Consider the following 22,972-nt stretch of genomic DNA (forward strand, 5'->3'; position numbering starts at 1 on the left):
CAACTGCCCTTTGAAACATGTTCCAGATCACAGTATTTTGCTCTTCTCCCTTTCCTGTTCTTGCACTCTGGAGGAACTCGGTAGGTGAGGAAGAGAGTTGGTCGGCAATTTTGTGTTGAGACAATTGTGACGATGATTAATTGTCTGAAGAGCAACTTGAACCCAAAACCTCCTGACTGGCTACCACCGCAGCTGACTGGGTGTAAATGGGGTGATTTTTCAGATCTGCCCTTGTGCAACTGTGCACTGAAGTTACAGATGTACCTTCAGCAGCACGTGCAGAATGCTGGAGAAACTCAGCAGGTCAGGCAGCATCTATGAAGGGGAATAAACAGTCAAAGTTTTTGGCCGGGACCCTTCATCAGGATGGGACAGAAAGGGGCAGAAGCCAGACTAAGAAGGTGGGTGGTGGGAGGTGGGGAGGAGGTAGTACAGGCTGACAGAAGGTGGGTGGGTGGGAAGTGATAAGTGGAAAAGTTGAAGGGCTGAAGGAGGAGGAATCTAAGGAGAGTGGAACACAGAAGAAAGGGATGAGGAGGAAGGTGATGGACCTCCAGATGATGCACTGCCGAGATTGTCAGATCAACCACACACTGGACTGACTTAACCACCTGCCTCTCCACGAATCAAAAGAACATTTACAACCTGGCATTTGATTCGTCATACGATGGTGCAAGGCTTTTGATCTCCTTCGCTGGTCAGAAATGAGACTCCCACATGCTAACATTAGATCCATGGTCTGGTAACTGCTTTCACATCTGATTACAGTTCCTTACTCTGCCACCCCTTCAGGCAGTGAGTTCAAAACCCTCCACAGCCCTCAGGAAAAGTAAATCGCTCATCTCCACACCAATAATTCTAACGATTACATTTAATTTTCCTGACTTTTGCTTTAATTATACATCTTCATTCACTCTCCCTTTATTCTCATAGCAAAATTTTCCAGTATTCTTTAGGTGATACACTTCTGTGCATTCTCCTGTGTAAACCTATTAATCCAACAATTTGGTGAACAGTGCTCAAGCTGTGGTTTAACTAGCATTGTATACAATGGTAACAGAATCTCCCTGCCCTTGTATCCTGCACCATAGCTCATGAAGTCAGATATCCTGTCTGTCTTTTTAAACAAACTTCATCAATCTTTCCTACCATCTTTATCCTGAGAACCTAAACTTCAAGATACTCCTGTATTTCTGGATAAGCTGGTGTAATTTTCTTAGCATATTAGTTTAGCAGTTAGTGTCATGCTTAATGGCGCCAGTGATCAGCGTTCAGTTCCTGCTGCTGTGTGTGAAGAGGTTGGATGTTCACTCTGTGACTGCGTGGGTTTCCTCCGGTTGCTCCGGTTTCCTCCCACATTCCAAAGGTGTACAGGTTAGGTTTAGTAAGATACAAGTACGCTTCCCTTGTATCATTGCTATGTTGGTGCGAAAAACACAGCAACACTTGTTGGCTGCCCCTAGCATATCCTCGGACTGTGTTATTGACGCAAACAATGCACTTCACTGTGTTTTGATGTACATGGTGTACAAATAAAGCTAATTTGTACTATATCTCTCCAAATACATTACCTCAGATTTTGCTGGATTGTATTTCATTTGTTACCTTTTCACCCAACTGATGATGCTACTGATCCTGTAGTGTATTACATGGCTAGTTTTTTTAAAATGCAAACTTCATCATGTACCTTACATTATATCCTTTGCCCAAAGTCCAGATCACTGCTCTCTAAGTACCTTATCTGAGCAGTATTCCTGATTCTGCCAGTATTCCACGCACGGAGTGCTAGACCTCTGCTACACTTCAGAAAATACTTAGTTAATGATTAATCAGTAATCATCAGCAAGGGATTGAGTGCTCAGGCTTGTGGAACTCCATGTGAACAACTGGCTGCCAGTTCACCAAAATGCCTGCCATTCATTTCCCTTTGCTTCTAAGTCTGGATTTGATCTGCCACTTCTTCCCTTGCATCCCAATTTTGATCTGACCCCTTTGCCGCAGAGTGCTTTATGAACATCTATGTGGATTATATCAAGCATGCTACTCTCATTAACTTGTTACTACTTAAAAAAACAAACCCTTCCCTCAAAAAAATCTATGCTGACTATCCGGAACTAATTTCGACCATAAGAAGTAGGAACGGAATTACATCGTTCAGCCCATTGACTGCTCTGCCATTCAATCATATAAACATTGAATACTCCCATTTCAGGTACCTGCACTTTCTGTATCTGTTTCTTTCTCTTTCTGATCCACCTCCCATTCTTTCCAAACCTTACCCCCAGGCCCCTTGTTACCCAGTTTCTTTCCCCATTGCCACCTGGTTACCATTGCCCATCACCCTAGCCTTCAAATCATTAGCTCTCCTATTCCTATGCATGAGTTCCATCTGCCAATCATCCCTCAATTATCTGGCTCCACTTCATCTTCCAATTTATGACTCCACCTCCACCCTTCGTTTCCTCTACCTAACTCCATCTGCCAGTCATCATCTGGTTCCATCTGTCTGTAGGGCTAGGGCATAGGTGCAGAATTAGGCGATTTGGTCTGTCAAATCTGCTCCACCATTCAATGATGGCTGATCCTTTTTTTTTCTGTCCTCAGCCCCACTTCCTCGTAACCTTTTGATGCCGTGGCCAATCAAGAACCTATCTATCTCCATCTTAAATACGCCCAACGACCCAGCCTCCACAGATGCCTGTCGTAACAAATTCCACAAATTCACCACTCTCTGGGTAAAGAAATTTCTCCGCATTTTTGTTTTAAATGGATGCCCCTCTATCCTGAGGCTGTGTCCTCTTGTTTTAGACTTCACCTCCATGGGGAAACTTCTTTTCTTATATCTACTCTGTCTTGGGCTTTCAACATTTGAAAGGTTTCAATGAGATCCCCCATCGTCCTTCTAAATTCCGGTAACTACAGGCCCAGAACCATCAAATATTCCTCATATGATAACCCTTTTATTCACAGAATCATCCTTGTGAACCTCCCCTGAACCCTCTCCAATGCCAGCAGATCTTTCCTTAGATAAGGAGCCCAAAGCTGTTCACAATACTCAAGGTGGGGCCTCACCAGTGCCTCAGCATCACATTCTTGGTCTTAAATTCTAGACGTCTTGAAATGAATGTAACATTGCATTTGCCTTCCTCACCACCGACTCAGCCTGCAAGTTAACCTTTAGGGTCTTCTGCACAAGGACTCCCAAGTGGCTTTGCATCTCAGATTTTTCTATTTTCTCCCTGTAATGCCATGGGCTCTTGTGTGGCACCTTATCAAAGGCCTTCTGAAAATCCAAATATACAACATCCACTGCATCCACTTTATCTATCTACTTGTAATCTCCTCAAAGAATTCCGACAGATTCATCAGGTAAGATTTTCCCTTAAGGAAACAGTGTTGACTTTGTCCTTTCTTGTCCTGTGTCACCAAGTACTCCATAACCTCATCCTTAACAAATGCTCCCAACATTTTCCCAACCATTGAGTTCAGGCTAACGGGTCTGTAAACACACAAAATGCTGGAAGAACTGAGCAGCCTAGGCAGCATCTATGGAAAAAAGTACAGTTGACATTTCAGGCCAAGATCCTCCAGCATTTTGGGCGTGTTGCTTGGATTTCCAGCATCTGCAGATTTTCTCTTGTTTGTAACCAGTCTATAATTTCCTTTCTGCTGCGTTCCTCCTGTCCTAAAGAGTGGAGTGACATTTGCAATTTTCCAGTCCTCCAGAACTGTGCCAGAGTCCCAATTTTCTAGAAAGATCATTTCCAATGCTTTCACAGTCTCCACCTCTACCTCTTTCAAACCCTCGTGTGTAGTTCATCTGGTCTAGGTGACTTGTGTACCCTGAGGTCTTTCAGCTTTTTGAGCACCTTCTCCCTTGTTATAGTAATTGTACTCACTTCTCTTCCCTCATACCCTTCAACACCTGGCACACTGCCAGTGTCTTCCAGAGTGAAGACAGATGCAAAATAAGCATTTAGTTCATCTGACATCTTGTTCCCTGTTACTATTTCTCCAGCCTCATTTTCTAGTGGTCCTATATTAACTTTCATCTCTTTTATTTTTTATATACTTGAGAAAGCTTTTTCTATCCACCTTGATATTGTTTGTTAGCTTGCTTTCGTATTTCATCTTCTTCCTCCAAATGATTCTTTTAGTTGCTTTATGTAGGTTTTTAAAAGCTTTTCAATCCTCTATCTTCCTGCTGATTTTTGCTTTGTTGTATGCCCTCTCTGTTGCTTTTACATGAGCTTTGACTTCCCTTGTCATCCACGGTTGTACTATTTTGCCATTTGAGTATTTCTTTGTTTTTGGAATACACCTATCTTGCACCTTTCCTCATTTCCCCCAGAAACGCAAGTCATTGCTGCTGTGCTGTCATCCCTGCCAGCATCTCCTTCCAATTTACTTTAGTGAACTGTCTCATACCACAGTTATTTCCTTTACTCCAATGAAATACTACTATGTCAGACTTTACTTTCTCCCCATCAAATTCCAAGCTGAACTCAATCATATTGTGATCACTGTTTCCTAAGAGTTGGCTTACCTTAAACTCCCTAATTGCCTGTGGTTCATTACGTAATACCGAATCCAGTATAGCCGATCCCTTGGTATGCTTAATGACAAACTGCTCTAAAACACCATCTCATAGGCATTCAACAAGTTCACTCTGAGATCCTTTACCAACCTGATTTTCCCAAATGGCCTCCATGTTAAAATCTCGAATGACTATCATAACATTGCTGTTTTGACATGCCTTTTCTATTTCCCCTTGTATTCTGTAGTTCACATCCCAGCTACTGTTTGGAGGCCTGTATATAACTGCCATCAGGATCCTTTTACCCTTGCATTTTCTTAACTCAACCCACAAGGATTCAACATCTTCCGATCCTATGACACATCTTTCTCCTGATTTGATGCCATTCTTTACCAGCAGAGCCACACCGCCCCCTCTGCCAACCTTCCTATCCCTCAGATATGTAACCTTGGACATTCAGCTCCCAACTACAGCCATCCTTTAGCCACGATTCAGCGACGGCCACATCATACCTAACAATCTGTAAAAGTGCAACAAGATCATCTGCCTTATTTCTTGTACTCCATGCATTGAGATATAACACTTTGAGTGCTGCATATGTTACCCTTTTTGATTCTGCATCCTTAATGCACTGATACTTACCCTGCTGGTTGCAATTGTGTCTTATTTTCTGCCTACCCTTCCTAGCAATCTGACTATCTTTGTCTTTTGACCATTTGTCCTATCCTGAGTCCCTTCACTCTGGTTTCCATCTCCCTGCCAAATTAGTTTAAACCCTCCCCAACAGCTCCAATAAATCTGCCCATGATAATATTGGTCTCCCTCACGTTCGGGTGCAAGCCGTCCCTTTTAAACAGGTCATACCTCCCCAGAAGAGATCCCAGTGATTCAAGAACCTGATGCCCTGTGCGCTGCACCAGCTTCTCAGCCACACATTTATCTGCCAAATCATCCATTTCAACCATCACTGGCACGTGGCACAGGCAGCAATTTTAAGATTCTCAGTTTTCTGCCTAGCTCTGTAAATTCTCTCTTCAGGACCTCTTTGCTTTTCCTTCCTATGTCATTGTTACCAATACTCTTCCGCCCCCTCCAGAATGCTGTGGACATGATCCAAGCCGTCCCTGACCCTGGCTCCTGGGAGGCAACATACCATTCGGGTGTCCCATTTATTCACGCAGAATCTCCCATCTCCTGCCAGCTTGTGCCATTGCCTCTCCCCCTCATCTCTTTACATTGGCTCTCATTGAACTCTAAGACATAGGAGCAGATTAAGGCCATTTGGCTTACTGAGTTTGCCTGCCTTTCTATAATGGCTAATTTATTACCCTTCTCAACTCCATTCACCGGCCTTCTCCCCGTAACCTTTGATTCCTTGCCTAAACTAGAATCTATCAACCAATGCTTTAAATATGCGCAATAACTTGGCTTCCACAAATGTCTGTGACAGTGAATTCCACAGATTCACCACTCCCTAGCCATAGAAATTCCTCCTTTTCTCTGTAATTGATACTGTATCTGATAATTGATGAGAAATTTCTCATCATTTCTGAGCCACAGTATATAACTTCATTTGGAAAGGCACATCAACTTGTTTATACTGTTCCTGAGAGATGAATCCAATAACTTATAACTGAAGTACAACTGGCTAGTAGTTACTTGGTTTAACCCTTCTCTGTCTTTTAAAGAATGGTAGAACTTTAGCTTTTCTCCAACCCCCTGGCAGCACTCTACAATTTGCTGCCTCATTCTATCAGGTATATTTAGAGGGTAATTTTAAAGCAGATGTGAGAGGCAGGTTTTTACACAGAGAGTGGTGGGTGCCTGGAATGTGCTGTCTGGGGGCTGCTACAGGCAGACACATTAGGGAATTTTAAGAGGCGCTCAGATTGGCACATGAATGTGAGGAAAAGGGAGGGATATGACCCCTGTGTTGGCATAAAGGATTAGTTTAATTGGCCATTTGATTGACTTGTTGGGCTTGGCACAACATTGTGGGCCGAAGGCCTGTTCCACTTCGTCCAATGGGGCCACTAAAAATGTTGAGATGTGGAACAGAATCAGACGACCGGAAGAACATGGACCAGTCAACATCCTGAAGGCTAAGTGCTGCTTGATCCACTGAGTTCTTTCAAGTGGTTTGTTTTTGCACTGTATTTCCCTCATAGATGGTGATTTTAACGGAGTTGGGAGGGCTAATAAATCAGTCATAATGGAATGGCGGAGCTAAGTGGCGTAATAATGCTCCTGTGTTTTAGAGTCTTAGTTTGTATAATTTTAATATCAGAGAATCTAATTCCATCCATATTGGCTGCAAAAGAACTATCCCATTAATTTACACTGCCTGGTTCTTGTATGTTATTGATAATTAAATACAGGTGTACCCTGCTTTACGAGAGTTTGCTTTACGCCACTTTGCTTTTACAAAAGACCTATATTAGTACAGGTTTCCCCCGCCATCCGAAGGTAGAGCGTTCCTATGAAACGGTTCGTAAGCCGGAATGTCGTAAGGTGAAGAAGCAATTACCATTTATTTACATGGGGAAAAATTTGTGAGCGTTCGCAGACCCAAGAATAACCTACCAAATAACACACAAAACCTAAAATAACAGTAACATATAGAAAAAGCAGGAATGATATGATAAATACACAGCCTATATAAAGTAGAAATACTTTTCTACAATCGTCGCCGCATTGTTCTCCGTAGTGAAAATCTCACGCAAGCGCTTTTGGCAGAAACACGGCGTAAGCGCTCTCAGCAGAAACACTCTCTCCAGTAACCTTTAAGCTATGAAGCTGCCAAATCCTACCAAATAACACATAAAAATACAGTCTATATAAAGTAGAAATAATGTAAGTACAATGTAGTATCACTTACCGGAATTGGAAGACAGCGCCGAGCACACTGATGATGGTGTGTTAGGCTGAGTCGTCGGAGGTTGGGGTGGTGCAGTGGTCCCCAACCTCCGGGCAGCGAACTGATATCGATCCGCGAAGCATGCAGCAGTAACCGGGATGCACCCAGCACATCTTTAAGAAAAAAGCCGAAATAAACAAGTTAATTGATTAGGTGCTGCCGGCTGCTCGGGGCACACACTGCCTTTTATCGCATGCTGCTTTTTTCGCGCGCTGCCTTTTTTCGTAACAGCTTAAACACCTGTTAGTGAGAAAAGGTAACTAATGTAGGTCTTCCGTAACAGCGAGGTTTCGTAAAGTGAATGTTCGAAAAGCGGGGGACACCTGTACCTGATTTCGCTAACCGAAAGAAAACCGAAGAGGATTTTCGCTTTTACGATAAAAGGTGCCCGCTTTAAACTTGTGTTTACCCTGAGAAAGACTACAATGACTGTCATTCGTAAGGCCAGTGATGTTGTGGAGATGGAACTGGACTCTCTGACGGTGGTGTCTGAAAAGAGGATGCAATCCAAGTTGCATGCCATCTTGGACAATGTCTCCCATCCACTACATAATGGACTGGTTGGGCACAGAAGTACATTCAGCCAGACTCATTCCACCGAGATGCAACACAGAGTGTCATAGGAAGTCATTCCTGCCTGTGGCCATCAAACTTTACAACTCCTTCCTTGGAGGGTCAGGAGGCTGGTCCTGGACTTATTTCCTGGCATAATTTACATATTACTATTTAACTATTTATGGTTTTATTACTATTTATTATTTATGGTGTAACTGTAACGAAAACCAATTTCCCCCCGGGATCAATAAAGTATGACTATGACTACTAAGCCTTGTGCGGGCAGGTGTTTGCGCACGTGTGTAAGTACAAATTTGGTATGATTTGGTGGGTTATTTTTTGGGTCTGGGAACGCTCAATTATTTTTCTCATATAAATTAATGGTAATTGCTTCTTTGCTTTACGCCATTTCGGCTTACGGAAGTTTTCATAGGAAAGCTCTACCTTCAGATAGTGGGGGAAACCTGTAATGATTATGGTAATGGTTTTCCCTACTCAGGCAGTGAGCTGTATACCACTAGCATATTCTGGGTGAAACACAGCTTTCTTCAGTCTTACCAATTTTCTGAAGCCCATTCGTGTAATTATAAAGACCATAGAACAGCGTGTGGACTTGGTACCCTGCACTTTATCTGTTGATGTTCTCTGACCAGCCCTGAAGTGGGCCTCACGCTGAAATGCTCATCAGGAGCAAATTGAACTAGAGTTTGTTACTGGGCACTAAGTGGTGACCAGCTGTTTGGTTTATCTGTTTTGCTGCAGTGCAAACCAATCTCAGTTGTTCTGCAGCTTAATTTTCTTAAAGGCGTTACCACATAATAATTGTGACTTGTTCTCAGTCCCATTTCCATTGTTGGCTTTCCTTGTGAGTGGGCCTTAATGATGGTCATTTTCCAAATCATGGCGGTAGGGCATCCTGGAGTGATGTTAGAACCTAGAACAGTGCGGCACAGGAATAGGCGCTTTGACCCATGATGTTGTGCTGAACAAATTAATTAATAATCAAATGGCTAAAAAAAACTAACCCCTTCTGCCTACATGATGTTCATATCCTTCCATTTCTGTCACATACATGTGCCTATCTAAATATCTCTTTAAAAATCTTCAATGTAGCTGCCTCTGCCAAGCTCAAGTTTATTGTCGTCTGGCTGTACATGTATGTCTGTATGTATTGGTGTTCCACAGGGGTCTGTTTTGGGACTGCTTTTTACTTTATATGTCAATGATTGGTTGACGGAATTGATGACTTTATTGCAAAGTTTGCAGATGGTATGAAGGTAGGTAAAGAGACAAATAGTTTTGAGGAAGTAGAGAGGATACAGAAGGACTTAGACGAATTAGGAGAATAGACAAAGAAGTGGTAGATGGAATATAGTGGCAGGAAGTGTATGGTCATGCACTTTGGTAGAAGAAATGAAAGGGTAGACTTTTCTTCTACAAACCCCATTTCCAGAAAAGTTGGGATATTTTCCAAAATGTAACAAAAACAAAAATCTGTGATATGTTAATTCACGTGAATCTTTATTTAACTGACAAAAGTACAAAGAAAAGATTTTCAATAGTTTTACTGACCAAATTAATTGTATTTTGTAAACATGCACAAATTTAGAATTTGATGGCTGCAACACACTCAACAAAAGTTGGGACAGAGGCAGGTTTACCATTGTGTTACATCACCTTTTAATAACACTTTTTAATCATTTTGGAACTGAGGATACTAATTGTAGTAGATTTGCAATTGGAAATTTTGTCCATTCTTGCTTGATGTAAGACTTCAGCTGCTCAACAGTCCGTGGTCTCTGTTGTCTGATTCTCCTCTTCATGATGCGCCATACATTTTCAATAGGAGATGGATCTGGACTGGCAGCAGGCCAGTCAAGCACACGCACTCTGTGTCTACAAAGCCATGCTGTTGTAGCCCGTGCAGAATGTGGTCTGGCATTGTCCTACTGAAATAAGCGTGGACATCCCAGGAAAAGACGTCACCTTGATGGCAACATATGTCTCTCTAAAATCCTAATATACGCCTCAGAGTCAATGGTACCTTCACATACATGCAACTCACCCATGCCGTGGGGACTGATGCACCCCCATGCTATCACAGATGCTGGCTTTTGCACCTTTCGCTGATAACAATCTGGATGGTTGTTTTCATCTTTGGCACGGAGAACTCGACGCCTGTTTTTTCCAAAACTAGCTGAAATGTGGACTCATCTGACCACAGCGCACGGTTCCACAATTTTTCGGTCCATCTGAGATGAGCTCGGGCCCAGAGAACTCGCCGGCGTTTCTACATAGAGTTGATGTCTGGTTTCCTCCTTGCGTAATACAGTTTCAAGTTGCACTTCTAGATGCAGCGACGGACTGTGTTGAGTGACAATCGTTTTCCGAAGTACTCCTGAGCCCAGGTGGCTATAATTGTCACAGTAGCATGACTTTTCTGTGAACTTTTCAATCTTATTTTAACTCTGTCCCAACTTTTGTTGAGTGTGTTGCAGCCATCAAATTCTAAATTTGTGTATATTTACAAAATACAATTGAGTTGGTCAGTAAAACTATTGAATATCTTCTCTTTGTACTTTTGTCAGTTAAATGAAGCTTCTTGTGAATTAACATATCACAGATTTTTGTTTTGATTGCATTTTTGGAAAATATCCCAACTTTTCTGGAAGTTGGGTTTGCAAATGGATAGAAAATACAAAAAAAGAGGCAAAAGGGATTTGGGAGTCCTTGTGCAAGATCGCCTAAAGGTTAACTTGCAGGTTGAGTCTGTGGTGAGGAAGGCAAATTAGCATTCATTTCAAGAGGACCTGAATATAAAAGCAAGCATATAATGTTGAGACTTTTCAAAACACTGGTGAGGCCTCACTTGGAGTATTGTGAGCAGTTTTGGGTCCATTGTCTTAGAAAGGACGTGCTGAAACTGGAGAGGGCTTAAAGGAGGTTTACGAAAATGATTCCAGGATTGAAGAGCTTTTGATGGCTTTGGGTCTGGATTCACTGGAATTCAGAAGAGAGGTTTCAGTCAGAGAAAGCAAAAAAAAGTAAAGCTCCTTTTTAAAGTTTTTCTTTTCTTTCCCTTTGTTATATCTGCTCAGTCAGGATAGTAGAGATGCCAGGCAGGAGAATTGAATGGTCCTCTTGTGGGATGTGGGAAGGCAGGGAGACCTCCGGTGTCCCTGACAACTACAACTGCGAGAAGTGCAGCCAACTGCAGCTTCTAACTATCTGTGTTAAGGAGTTGGAGCTGGAACTAGATGAACTCTGGATCAGTCAGGAGGCTGAATACATAGGACATGGAGAGAGGTACCCAAGATGTAGGACACAGGAAAATGGATGACAGTCAGGAGGGGAAGAGGGTTAAGAACCCAGTGCAGAGTACCCCCTGTGTGGCCATCATCCTCAGCAATAGGTATACCGCTTTAAACACTGATGGTGGGGTGGGGGGAGAGGGTGGAATGGGAAATGACCTTACAGAGGAAAGTCACAGCGATCAGGCCAAAAGAGTTGGTGTAGGAGGAAGGGCATAAGATTTTTGGATCATTGGGCTCTCTTCCAGGGATGGTGGGACCTGTACAGTTTGTATCTGAACTGGAGATCCTAGCAGAAAGGTTTGTTAATGCTGCACGGTGGGATTTAAACTAGAGTTACTGGGAGATGGGAACCAGAATGCCAGAACAGTTGGTCAAGAAATTGTGGAGATCGATGTTGGTAAGATCTCAGACAAAGTCAGGAATCAGAAGGTTGAACATGGTGCGACTAGTGCTCTGAGCAATGTTCCCTCTAAGGAGTGCGTGATAGGTCATGTGTAACCAATCGTAGAGTTTTTTTTGAAGAGTTGCTAGGAAAGTGGATGAAGTCAAAGCAGTTGATGTTGTCTATGTGTACTTTAGCAAGGCAACTGACAAGGTCCCGCATGGGAGGCTGGTCAAGAAGGTTCAGTTGCTCAGCATTGAGGATGAAGTGGTAAATCGGGTGAGATATTGGCTTTGTGGGAGAAGCCAGAGAGCAGTAGTACAGGGTTGCTTCTCTGACTGGAGACCTGTGACTAATCATGTGCCGCAGGGATCGATGGGTGCTGGGTCCTTTGTTGTTTGTCGTCTATATCAGTGATTTGGATGATAATACGGTTAACTGGATCATCAAGTTTGCGGGTGACATCAAGTTTGAAGGTGTAGTGGACAGTGAGAAAAGCTATCATGGCTTGCAAAGGGTTCTGCATCAGCTGGAAAAATGGGCTGAAAAATGGCAGGTGGAATCTAATGCAGACAAGTGTGAAGCTTTGCACTTTGGTAAGACAAACCAGGATAGGTCATACACAGTGAACAGTAGGGCACTGAGGAGTGTGGTAGAACAAAGGGATCTGGGAATGCATGCTCAAAATTCATTCAAAATCACGTCACAGGTAGATAGAGTCATAAAGAAAACTTTTGGCACATTGACCTTCATAAATCAATGTGTTGAGTACAGGAGATGGGATGTTATGTTGAAGTTGTATAAAACATGGGTGAGGCCTAATTTAGAGTATTGTGTGCAGTTTTGGTCACCTACCTGCAGGAAAGATGTAAATAGGGTTGAAAGAGTACAGAGAAAACTTAAAAGGATGTTGCTGGGACTGGAGGACCTGAGTTAAAAGGAAAGATTGAATAGGTTAGGACTGTATTCTTTATAACATAGAAGATTGAGAGGAGATTTGATAGAAGTATTCAAAATTATGAAGGGTATAGATAAGGTAAATGCAAGTAGGCTTTTTCCACTGATGTTGGGTGGCTCTGCTACCAGAGGTGATGGGTTGAGGGTGAAAGGTGAGAAGATTAAGGGGAACATGAGGGGAAACTACTTCACTCAGAGGGTCGTGAGAGTGGAATGAGCTGCCAGCATGTAAGCTTGATTTGAACATTTAAGAAAAGTTTGGATAGGTATATGGATAGTAGGGAAATGGTAGGCTATGGTCCTGGTTTAGGTTGATGGAGTAGGCAGTTTAAATGATTTTGGCATGGGCTAGATGGGCTGAACGGCTTGCTTCTGAGATGTACTTCTCCATGACTCTATGGCTGTAATGAGGGGTAACCAAATTGAAACATTGAATGGTGAAAGGCCTTGATAGAGAGGATGTTTCCTATGGTGGGAGAGGCCAAGTCCAGAGTCCAGACACGGAATAGAGGGTGTCCTTTTAGAATGGAGATGGAGAGGAATTTCTTTAGCCAATGAGTGGTGAATCTGTGGAATTTGTTGCCACAGGCAGCTGTGGAGGCATAGCCCTTGTGTATATTTAAGGCAGAGATTGATAGATTATTGATCGGTCAAGGCATGAAGGGATACAGGGGGGGAAAGCAGGAGATTGGGGCTGAGTGGAAATATGAAATGGCTGAGCAGACTTAATGGGCCAAATGGCCTGTCTTGTGGTCTTGTATATACAACATTCTTCAGGACCACAGTCCACCCAGAAAACATACATCACACACAGCACATAAAACAAGGTGGTACCAGAAATACATTACATATATTTTGAATTATAATTATTAATGAGGAGCACAGGTAAACATTAAACAGCTTGCTGTCCAAGTGACGAGCCCTCAGTGACGGCAGGGTATTCATTGGTCTCACAGCCTGAGGGAAGAAGTTGTTACCCAGTCTGGCCGTCCTAGTCCTGATTTTCCTGTATCCCCTGATAGGAGTGGGTCAAAGAATTGAATTGAATTGACTTTATTACTTGCATCCTTCTTTCACATGAGTAAAAATCTTTGTTACGTCTCCATCTAAATGTATAATGTGTAATGTGCAATTTATAGTAATTTATAACAGTATGTACAACAGGACAGTCAATATAACATGGAAATATAGTTGTGTTAGCATGAAGTAAGCAGTCTGATGGTCTGGTGGAAGAAGCTGTCCTGGAGCCTGTAGGTCCTGGCTTTTATGCTGCGGTAACGTTTCCCAGATGGTAGCAGCTGGAACAATTTGTGTTTGGGGTGATGACCCTTTGGGCCCTTTTTACACATGTCTTTGTAAATGTCCTGAATAGTGGGAAGTTCACTTCTACAACGCACTGGGCTGTCTGTACCACTCTCTGCAGAATCCTGTGATTGAGGGAAGTACAGCTCCCTTACCAAGCAGTGATGCAGCCAGTCAGGATGCTCTCAATAGTGCCCCTTTGGAAAGTTCTGAGGATTTGGGGGTCCACACCAAGCAGCTTTAACCACCTGAGGTGAAAGGGGCACTGTTGTGCCTTTTTCACCCCACAGCCAGTATGTACAGACCACATGAGATCCTCAGTGATGTTTATGCTGAGGAACTTCAAGCTGTTTACCCTCTCAACCCCAGATCCATTGATGTCAATAGGGGTTAGCCTGTCTCCGTTTCTCCTGCAGTCCACAACCAGCTTCTTTGTTTTTGCAACATTGAGGGAAAGGTTGTTTTCTTAACACCACTGTGTTAGGGTGTTGACTTCCTCTCTGTGGGCTGCCTCATTATTATTTGAGGTTGGGCCAATCAATGTAGTGTTGCCAGCAGATTTGAGCTGTGGGTGGTGACACAGTCATGGGTATACAGAGAGTAAAGGAGGGGGCTTAGTACACAGCCCTGAGGAGCACCTGTGTTGAGAGGCAGAGGTGAGGGAGCCCACTCTTACAACCTGCCAGCGATCTGACAGTAAGTCCAGGATCAAGCTACACAAGGCAGGGTGAAGGCCGAGGTCTCTGAGCTTCTTGTCGAACCTGGAGGGAATTATGGTGTTAAAAGTTGAACTGTAGTCCAAGCATAGCATTCTCACATAAGCATCCCTCCTCCAGATGTGTAGGGATGGTATGTAGAGTTGTGGCTATTGTGTCATCTGTTGATCGATTGTTTCGGTAGGAGAATTGTAGGGGGTCCAGTGTGGGTGGTAGCATGCTGCAGATGTAGTCCTTGACCAGCCTCTCAAAGCATTTGCTTATTATTGAGGTGAGTGCGACAGGGTGCCACTCGTTCAGACATGTTACTTTGGTCTTTTTTGGTACTGGAACAATGGTGGATATTTTGAAGCGGGGGGTGCACTACATTGGGAGAGGGAGAGATTAAAAATGTCTGTAAACACACCTGCCAGTTGTGTCGCGCACATCCTGAGTACCCGCCCTGGGATGTTGTCCAGTCCCGCACCCTTGCGACTGTCCACTCGTTGGAAACACCTGTGTACTTTGGCCTCAGAGATGACCAAGCTGCAGGTCACGTCAGCTGTAGGTCTCTTCAGGTGCTCATCAGTATTGGCAACATCAAATCGAGCATCAAAAATATTTAACTCATCAGGGAGAGAGGCAGAATTTGGTTTCTGGTTTGGATAGACCCTGACCAATTTCTGGTGGACAACTTCCTTGATGCACTTCTAGGTGAAACTTGTGACCCCATCCATGCACTCGGAGATATCCTCATCATGGAAGATATTCCAGTCAATGTCATCACAGCCGTCCTGTTGCACGGAGGCTGATCGGTCAGACCAACTGTGGACGGTTTTAACTATGGATGCCTTTTGTTTCAGCTTCTGCCTTACTTTGGCAACAACAAGATGAAGGAGTGATCTGATTTTCCAAATTGGCAGGGTGGGGAGCATGAAGGAGCACTTTGTAAGCGTGGCGGAAGGGAGAGTAGCCATGGTCAAGTATGCTATCTCCCTGTGTGGGATCGGTGATAGGGATCCTCAACAATGCTTTGAGCCCTTTGTATATAACACACCTGGTAAATATCACAAATGATGGGGGGGGCGGTGATCCTCATGGTGGTTTTTACTACCCTCTGCAGTGCCTTGCAGCTTCTGTACCACACAGTGACGAAACCAGAAAGGACACTCTTGATGGTGTTCCTGTACAAAGTTGTTAGAATGGGGTCTGGAAGCCTTGCATGCCTCAGTTTCCTCAGAATGTGTAGATAGTGCTGCACCTTCTTGACTGATGCGGGGGTGCTGTGAGTCCAGGTTAGATTGTTCATTATGTGTGTACCAAAGAACTTTGGTGCTCTTCACTCTCCCCATGGCAGAGACATTGATATGCAATGAGGAGTGGGTTCACCTTCCCTCTCCTGAAGTCCACAATCACCTCATTTGTCTTGTCCACATTGGGTGGTTGTTCTCGCACCATTTGACAAACTTCTCTACCTCAAATCTTTATGTCGACTCATCTTTGTTCCTGGTGAGGCCAACCGGTAGTACCGGCGGTGAACTTGATGCAGTTTGACCCGAATCTGGTAGTGCAGTCGTGAGTCCCCAGCATTAGTAGCAGCGGACTGAGCATACAGCCCTGGTAGACAGCCCTGCTCAATGTGATGGTGCTTGAGATGTTGCTGTGGCAACTCGGACTTCCTGGGGTCTTTCCGTCATGGCGTCCAAGATCCAGGGACAGAGAAGGGTGTTGAGTCCCAATACAGACCATTTGCCCACTAGCCTCTGAGCTGAAGTTGGTGAACATTCTGGCGTATGAGATATTGTTTTCTAGCTGGAACAGGATAGAGTGGAGGGCCATAGCTATAGTTCATCAGTTTGATCGGTAACTGGAAGGGATCCAATGTGACTGTAAGGTGGGATCTTATATAATCTATTACCAGCCGCTCAAAGCACTTTATGATCGTTGAAGTCAGTACCACTGGATGGTACTCATCTAGGCCAATTACCACCGCTCTCTTGGGCACTGGAATGATGGTGGCTTCCTTGAAGCCTGCAGGGACAGAGAACTGTTGCAATAAGATATTAAAGATGCCTGTTAAGACCTCTGTTAGATGGGCCACACAATCCCCCAGCACCTGACCAGGTATGTTGTCCAGCCCCATGGCTTTACAAGGGTTTACCCTGACTAGGATCCTCCTTATTTTGGCTGTAGCCAGATAGGATGCCTGTCCCTCAGGGGGAGAGGGGGCTTTCCTTGATGTCCACTTCCCCAGACAGTGCATGCCAGGGACCCACCTCTGTGTGTAAAAACAAAAAAAAACTTCCCCCTCACATCTCCTTTGAACTTCCCCCTTTCGCCTTAAATTCATGCCCTCTGGTATTCTACATTTCAATCCTGGGAAGAGGATACTGTCTAAATACCCTTAACTATGCCTCTCATAATGTTAGTCATAGTCATATTTTATTGATCCCAGGGGAAATTGGTTTTCATTACAGTTGTACCATAAATAATTAAATAGTAATATGTAAATTATGCCAGGAAATAAGTCCAAGACGAGCCTATTGGCTCAGGGTGTCTGACCCTCCAAGGGCGGAGTTGTAAAGTTTGATGGCCACAGGCAGGAATGACTTCCTATGACGCTCAGTGTTGCATCTCAGTGGAATGAATCTCTGGCTGAATGTACTCCTGTGCCCACCCAGTACATTATGTAGTGGATGGGAGACATTGTCCAAGATGGCATGCAACTTGGACAGCATCCTCTTTTCAGACACCACCATTATAAGTCTCCACCAGATCTCCCCTCAGCTTCTGCTGCTTCAGAGAAAACAACCGAAGTTTTGTCCAAGCTCTCATGATAGCACATGGCCTCTAATCGAGGCAGCATCCTGGTAAGCTGCTTCTGCGCCCTCTCCAAAGCCTCGACATCCTTCCTATAATGAGACAACTAGAACTGTACGCAATACTCCAGATGGCGTATAGTAGAGTCTTTTAAGAGACTCATAGATTGATACATGGAGCTTAGAAAAATAGAGGGCTATGCTGTAGGGAAATTCTAGGCAGTTTCTAGAGTAGGTTACATGGTCGGCACAACATTGTGGGCCGAAGGGCCTGTAATGTGCTGTAGGTTTCTATGGCGACCTAACTAGAGTTTTATAAAGCTAAAACACAATTTCCTGACTTTTGAACTCGGTGCCTTGACTAATAAAGGCAAGCATACCATATGCCTTTTTAACCACCCTATCAACCTGTGTAGGCACTTCCAGGGAGCTATGAACTTGGACACCGAGATCTTCATGCTCATCAGCACTGTTGGATCTTCCAAAGTTTGGAAACTTCCACAGGCCAAGGGCAGTAGAAATCTGCAAGGCTTTTCTGTAAATAGCACTTCTTTCTGGGGTAGATTGATGTTTGTTAACCAAACACATTCAGAAATATCAGGGAAATGCTAGGCATGTGGAAGTGTTTTGAATTGCACAGCAGGTTTGGTGAGTGGGGTTTGGATGGTGCAAGGCCTTCTGGGTTCACATTGTAGAAGACATTCTTTTTTGAGTCGACCTGAATCCAAGGACTTAACCTGGCAAAGACTTTTGTACAGTATTGTATATGTCATTTCCCCCGGGATCAATAAAGTATGACTATGAGGTTCCTGATGAACTCAATGCCTTTTGTTCTTGCTGTTAGGGAATATTCTGGAGTTATGTGAATAAAGCAGATATTAACTCAAGCAAGAACCAGCCTACAGTTAATGTATAAGACTTTTGCACAGTATTGTAAGTTCCTCAGCCAACACAAAGGAAGATTATTTTGGTATTTCACTTTAGGAGGATCTTTCAGGGGATGAGAAAGAAATAATGTTTATCCTTATTTGTAACATATACATTGAAACGTCAAAACATAGAGTGAAATGCATCAGTTTGCATCGATGTCAAACACAGCTCAAGGACAGCTGGGAGAGGACGCACCCGTTAAATGTTACCATACTTCTGGGGCTGATGTAGCACGCCTGCAACTCACTAACCTTAATCTGTGTGTGTTTGGATTGTGGGAGGAAATCCAAACATCCATTGGAAACCTATCTGGTAATGGGGGTGAACCTGCAAGTTCCTTGAAGACTGTGCAGGGAATTAAACTCAGATTGCTGGCCCAGTAAAGGGTTATGCTGACTGCTACGCCACTATACCGCTGATACCAGAAGGTAGCACCTCGTGAGGTCTTGTGTCTCACTCTGCTCTGCTGGCAGTGAAGCTTGGTGGCAAATATCTAACTGATTATTGGGCAAGCAGCAACAAGCAAAAACGCTACTGAACTTCCTGAATTTGTGACGTTTCTCAACAGTAAGGGAGAAGAGGCTGGTTTCGCTTCTGGAACATGTAGCTTTTCTGAGGTATCTCATATCAGAAGAGATGCAGACCTGAATTTGCAGAGCAACTTTCATAGAACCTGCCAAAACATTCCCAAAGTGGTTGTAACCATTGTCACAATGTAGAAAATGCAGCAGTGAACCACACACAGTAAGATCGCACAGCACAGTCGAAAATGTTTCATCATGTCTGCTGGATCACTATTGATCAGGGATCTGGAGGTTACTCCTCTGCACATTGTTAAAATAATACCTTGGTATCTTTTATGTAAAGCAGAGAGGTTGAGCCTGTTCTTAGACAAAGATTTAGACTGAATGGCAGTGGCTCAACAATATGGCAGTCCAGCAGTAGAACATCAGAGCTAGATCCTTGTGCTCCTAGCTCTGGAGGGCTCTTCAGCAGTCAGTATTAAATTTGACTAACATCAGATAGTATTTGGTTTGGAGAAAGAGGCCACAAGACTACATCAGACAACTTTTGACTCCGAGAGATCAATTGTAAGGCTGTTAATCAGAATCAGGTTTATTATCACTGACGAATGCTCGGTGGCCACTTTATTCGGTCACTTTTCTACCTGCTCGTTAATGCAAACATCTAGTTAGCCAATCATTTGGCAGCAACTCAATGCATAAAAGTATGTGGACATAGCCAAGGGGATCAGTTGTTCAGACCAAACATTAGAATAGGGAAGAAATGGGATTTAAGTGACTTTGATCGTGGGATGTTTGTTGATGCCGGACAGGGTAGTTTGAGTATTTCAAAACCTGCTGATCTCTTGGGATTTTCAGGCAGAGTTTACAGAAAAACAAAAATAAAGGCCAGTCAGTGTCAGTTCTGTGGGTGAAAATGCCTTGTTAATGAGAGAGGTCAGAGAAGAATGGCCAGACTGGTTCAGACTGAGAAGGTAGTGAAACTAACTCAGATAACCATGCATTACCATAGTGGTATGTAAGAGAGTACCTCTGAATGCACAACACGACGAACCTTGAAGTGGATGGGCTACAGAAGGTGAAGACCATGAACATGCACTCAGTGGCCACTTTATTAGGTACCCTGCTGTATCTAATAAAGTGGCCACTGAGTGTATATCTACTTACTTTAACAGTAGGGGAACAAGTAGCTGGAGGAACTCAGTGGGTCGAACAAGGAGGCTGTAGCGATGACAGGATTTTGACCCAAAGTGCCAACAATTCCTTTCACCACCCCCACAGCTCCACAGCTGCTGCTTGACCCATTGAGTTCCTCCAGTAGATTGTTTGTGACTCCGGATTCCAGTATCTGCAATATTTATGTCTCAGCACAGCAGTAAGGGGACCTTTATTTAGTTCCTGCATGTGATTCTGTCAGGTGTTAATTGGAAACACTAGGAGATCTGAGCCTTTCTGAACTGGGCTGCAGGGACAGCTTTCTAAATCCTGGTTTACCAAATTTGATCTGACCCATACTAAATGGTTCAAAGCACGTCTGTGCCATTTTGGATATACAGTGGCATGCAAAAGTTTGGGCACTCCTGGTCAAAATTTTTGTTACTGTGAATAGCTAAGTGAGTAAAGGATGAACTGATTTCCAAAAGGCAAAGTTAAAGATGACACATTTCTTTAATATTTTAAGCAAGAAAACATTATTTCCATCTTTTACAGTTTCAAAATAACAAAAAAGGTAAAGGGCCCGAAGCAGAAGTTTGGGCACCCTGCATGGCAGTACTTAGTAACACCCCCTTTGGCAAGTATCACAGCTTGTAAATGCTTTTTGTAGCCAGCTAAGAGTCTTTCAATTCTTGTTTGGGGGATTTTCACCCATTCTTCCTTGCAAAAGGCTTCTAGTTCTATGAGATTCTTGGGCTGTCTTGCATGCACTGCTCTTTTGAGGTCTATCCACAGATTCTCGATGATGTTTAAGTCAGGGGACTGTGAGGGCCATGGCAAAACCTTCAGCTTGCACCTGTTGAGGTAGTCCATTGTGGATTTTGGGGTGTGTTTAGGATCATTATCCTGTTGTAGAAGCCATCCTCTTTTCATCTTCAGCTTTTTTACAGACGGTGTGATTTTTGTTTCCAGAATTTGCTGGTATTTAATTGAATTCATTCTTCCCTCTATCAGTAAATGTTCCCCGTGCCACTGGCTGCAACACAAGCCCAAAGCATGATCGATCCACCCCCCGTGCTTAACAGTTGGAGAGATGTTCTTTTCATGAAATTCTGCACCCTTTTTTCTCCAAACATACTTTTGCTCATTGCGGCCAAAATGTTTTATTTTAACTTCAGTTCACAGGACTTGTTTCCAAAATGCATCAGGCTTGTTTGGATGTTCCTTTGAACCTTTTGAATAGGATGGAAATAAAGTTTTCTTGCTTAAAATATTAAAGATATGTGTCATCTTTTGGAAATTTTGGAAATCAGTTCATCTTTTACTCAGTTAGCTATTCACAGTAACAGAAATTTTGACCAGGGGTGCCCAAACCTTTGCATGCCACTGCATACTCATCATTTAAGACCATAAGTCAAAGGAGCAGAAGTCGGCCATTCGGCCCATCGAGCCTGCTCCACCATTTTATCATGAGCTGATCCATTCTCCCATTTAGTCCCACTCCCCCGCCTTCTCACCATAACCTTTGATGCGCTGGCTACTCAGACACCCATCAATCTCTGCCTGAAATACACCCAATGACTTGGCCTCCTCTGCTGCCCGTGGCAACAAATTCTACAGATTCACCACCCTCTGCAGACTCTCTGTTTCCTCAGCACTACTGGCCCCTCCACCTATCTTTGTATCATCAGCAAACTTAGCCACAAAACCATCTATTCCATAATCCAAATCGTTGATGTACAATGTAAAACGAAGAGGCCCCAACACGGACCCCTGTGGAACACCACTGGTAACTGGCAGCCAACCAGAATGGGATCCCTTTATTCCCACTCTCTGTTTCCTGCCAATCAGCCAACACTCTATCCAGGTATGTAACTTTCCCGTAATTTCATTTTAGATGCTTTCATTTAAGAAAGCAGATGGGACCTTAACGTAATGCCTATAGCTAAGGAAGTCATCCTTGACAATACTGTACTCCCTCAGTACTCATGGTTAAGCTGTATTTTATGTCTAAACTCTGGAGTGGAGCTTTCAGTCTCCCCTACTCTCTGAGGGCGCAGTCCTTTCGGCTGAGCACCAGTTGGCATCTTGTACGAGACACATCGGAAAACCTTACTGAAAGAGAGCAGAGGGAGGCGTGCAGAGGTGAGCACCACTGACGTAGTAGACCACTTGGAGTCATGGAGACATACAGCATGGGAACGGGCCTTTCAGCCCAACTGGTCCATGCCAACCAAAATGCCCATCTAACCTTGTCCCATTTGCCCACATTTGGTCTAGATCCCTCTGAACCAGGAGTTCCCAACCTGGGGTCCACAGACCCCCTCGGTTAATGGCAGGGGTCCAATGGCATAAGATGGTCGGGAAGCCCTGCTCTAAACCTTGCCTATTTATTTACCTGTTCAAGTGTCTCTTAAATGTTGTTCATGTACCTACTTTAACCACTTAATATGACAACTCATTCCACCTTCTGGGTGAAAAGGTCTCACCTCGGTTTCCCATTAAAACTTCTTTCTTCACAGCTTAAACCTCTGCCCTCAAATTCCTGATTTTCCCCAACCCTGGGGAGGGGAAAAAAAAAAGACCAAGTCAATACTCACAATCCATGCCCCTCATACACAAGAGATGCTGGAAATCCAAACTTTTGGAGGAACTCAGCAGGTCAGGCAGCATCTATAGAAATAAACCTCTAAGATCACCCCACATTCTCCAATGAAATAAAGTGCAAACCTACTCAACCTCGCTCTATGATTCTGCCCCTGGAGTCTTGGCAATGTCCTGGAGTACTAGGTGTAAGATTTATTCAGTGCAAGTAATTGCTGTACATTGTTTTCTGCAGCAGGTCAGTTATTGCGCCCAAGACTTGGTCTTTTAATGATTATCTA

The 22,972-nt window shown here is 43.7% G+C and overlaps 1 protein-coding gene across 1 annotated transcript in view; it reads left to right on the plus strand.

The window, feature by feature from the left end:
- Positions 1-22,972, plus strand: part of rpia (ribose 5-phosphate isomerase A (ribose 5-phosphate epimerase)) — a 52,254-nt gene that overhangs the window by 6,360 nt on the left and 22,922 nt on the right. The gene's annotated exons all lie outside the window — the stretch shown is intronic.

This window comes from Mobula birostris, chromosome 4 (assembly GCF_030028105.1).
Source record: "Mobula birostris isolate sMobBir1 chromosome 4, sMobBir1.hap1, whole genome shotgun sequence".
Classification (NCBI taxonomy): Eukaryota; Metazoa; Chordata; class Chondrichthyes; order Myliobatiformes; family Myliobatidae; genus Mobula; species Mobula birostris.